This window comes from Quercus suber, unplaced genomic scaffold, assembly GCF_002906115.3.
Source record: "Quercus suber isolate HL8 unplaced genomic scaffold, Cork oak 2.0 scaffold_407, whole genome shotgun sequence".
NCBI lineage: Eukaryota > Viridiplantae > Streptophyta > Magnoliopsida > Fagales > Fagaceae > Quercus > Quercus suber.
The window spans coordinates 590,127-593,454 of NW_027069858.1; positions in this window are offsets into that span (position 1 = coordinate 590,127).

Sequence of the window (3,328 nt, forward strand, 5' to 3'; positions counted from 1 at the left end):
ACGCCCTCATCTTCATTTGGGCCAAGCTTGGAATGTCCTGTGTTAGAATCAACCCAAATCTCTTGAATCGGCCCATTAAATGCTTCTTTGATCTTCTTGGATCTTTCTCTAGTAATAGGCCCAACTGGAACATGCAATGGATCCTTTAATGCTTGTTGATTCCCATCACCACCGATGGACACATATTACTTGGACATGAACCACTGTTGGATGTGTAATGTTTGGGCATAAACCACAATTGGATATGTATTATTTGGACATAGACCATTGCTGGACATACCTTAATATATTAGACATAAACTATACCACAGCTGGATATGGACTATTGGACTCATCCCATTATTGGACATATGTCACTTAATTAACTACTTTCTAATATTGGACATCAATTAATATACATAATAATAATGCTCAACTCACCATTTTATCAAATCTATTATGCTAAACAAATTATTTATTTATTTCAACCATTATCATGATTCTAAGATTTTGGGCTTTATCTATTTTGTAGGCTTAAAAATGCACCGGAAGCCATTGGTCTATGCGGCCCAATGTTGAGTTCTGAATTAAACTCCTTAAAACAAATCCAGGTCTAGCAGAGTCACACCTCCAGCGGAAGACATGTGGCTACGCACAAAAAATCACCCGACACCATTTAAGTAAGTGTGAACTTTTTTGTGTATATAAATTTATTGAATAAAAAAAATTATGTGTTTTGGATAAAATATGGGTCATTTTAATAGATAATGTTTTATAGGCCAATATAGTGGGTCTTATTATTATTATTTTTTTGGTGAAGCAACCTTAATTAAAATGTTAATGCAAATAAATATAATATAATATATTTATATTATTTAATAAACGGGGCTTATTTTATTTGGGAAAAATATTTCAAACGCTTCTTATATATATATATATATATATATATTTTATTGAATGTGAATTTCAAAAACCTAACCATTAGATTGCATATTGTGGACACAATAGAGGGGTGTTGGAGTCGCCACCTAGTTTTTGCAATGGTCTAGGAACCATATATATAGCGTCCTCTCGAGGAAGAACCTTTTGATCTTACCACTAGAGATATGGGTTTGAAGTTTAGGTATGTTCTTGGGAAGGTGTTAGGCACCCGAGACCGCCCAACTCTGAGGTTGGCCTCCTCTTATTGTGTCTTATGTCTTAACCTCATTATAAACATGTTCAACACTTGTATCTACACACACACACACACACACACATTAGCATACATCTAAGCATACAACATGGCATCATTATCCCAAAACACATACATATCTACCCTTAAACGAAAGAGAGCCAAACCCATACATACATGAAAAGCACTAGCATGTGAAATCCTATCATATCATTCATCTAAAACGAGGTAGCAACTCAATCATGGAAGCAAGGTATCATGTCAATCATAAGATCATATAAACATCCATACTCAAAATGAAACATCATACAAAGATATTCATCACAAAAGATGCATGTTCACATCGATGCTTGGCCTACCTTGACTTAACCTGTAGCAACTCAGCACCTATGGCATCAATGCATGGACATGTGAATGAATGGCATGGCATTAAAACTAAGAAACAAAAAGATAAACTCTAATCTAAACATGTTAAAGACAAACAAGCATGTGAACAAAGTAAACAGAAGCTTAAGAAACATAAAACATGTGAAAAGAAACCCAAAACAAAAACATATTATATGAAGCAAAGAATGAAATAGAAGAATTAGGATTTCTGGGCAATGGCCTGTGTACGCAAACAGAGGCCTGCATACACAGGCCAAATCCTTGCACGCAGAATTTGATCTGTGTATGCATGCTCATGGCACAAGTATGCAGGTTTGTTCAAAACCCTAACTCGGAAACGAACTAAATAGAAAATAGAGCATGAACTAAAACCCTAATTCTAACAACCAAACATGTTCACAAACATAAAGAAAGCATAAAACTAAACTACACAAACATATATAAGCATAAATGAAGCAAATGAACAAGATTAAAACAGTAAAAGAAAGGCTAAAAAAGAGAAAGAAAGGTTGAAGCTTGATACCTCAAAAGGAGTTCCCAAACTTTGATTTTGACTATCCCCCTTAGTCAAATCTATAACAATTCAATAAAACAGTGATTAGAAGCTTTAAACTCAAAGGATTGAGGACAGAAAAGGTCCTAATAAGATAAAAATGACTTAGGGTGTTTTGTGGAAAACTCCCTTTTGATTCACTATTTTCTAGTGAATCTTAAGTTTTTCCCATAGGCATTTTGTGTGTTTTGAAAATGTACCATGTAAAGCTTTATACAGTGGAAAAAATGGGGTTGGAATGACTCCCAGACGATGTAGGATTTATTCCAAACCTCAGCCATTATTGCAGAAAATTTGCCTTTTTTATGTTTCTGAAACCCTAGCTGCATACACAGAGTGTGCTTGCGTACGTATGCTTTGGCTCATGTACGCAGGCTGCTGCCCACGTTTGTGGATCGAGGGTCACTTTGGTCTTTTACCTCCAAAAATAGATTTTTGCTCATTTAAAATGTTATATTTTTCATTTTAACACTTCTTAAGTTAATTTAATATCTGATTGGGCTTTAAACTGGCCTTGAGCCTAGAGTTTGAGCATCATTGGAGAATGGGGGCCCAAGTTGTAACGGGTACAAAATGCGTTGTCGACACATGTATTTATTATATTCTCCATACTTGCAAAATTTCAAAAAAATAAAAAATCAATAAATATGTTATTAATCAAATATTTAAATATTAAATTTCTGTGGTCTTAAATTATATATATAAAAATTAAGTTTATTAATTGAATAGGAAATAATATTCAATTTAAACAAAATTTGACATGTGTATTAAAAACATAAAAATATATAATCTAACGATTAAATTTACAAAATTCACATCTAATAAAAAATATATAAAAAGAATTTGAAAGTTTCTTTCTACTTTTATTTGGGCCTTTAGACAATGCGGAGCCATCTCGGACAACAACAACAACAATAATGGAGAATGATTATTGCCATTAGGAAAATATCCATAAATTGAACTTTGAACAAAACAACTCACCCATGCAATATGCAAGCACAAACGTCACACCTTTAGAAAAATAGCAACCATATATACAAAATCTACCTTAGTTTTAATCTCCTCGTACCTATCGGAAACCAAAAACCCGTCCAAGTTCAAAGTACATAAATAAAACTCAAATCTCACACGTATAAAAGTACCATTCAAAATCTTATCTTAATTTTAATCTTCTCGGACCAATCAGAAACCGAAAACCCGTCCAAGTTCAATCTACATAAATAAAACTAAAATCT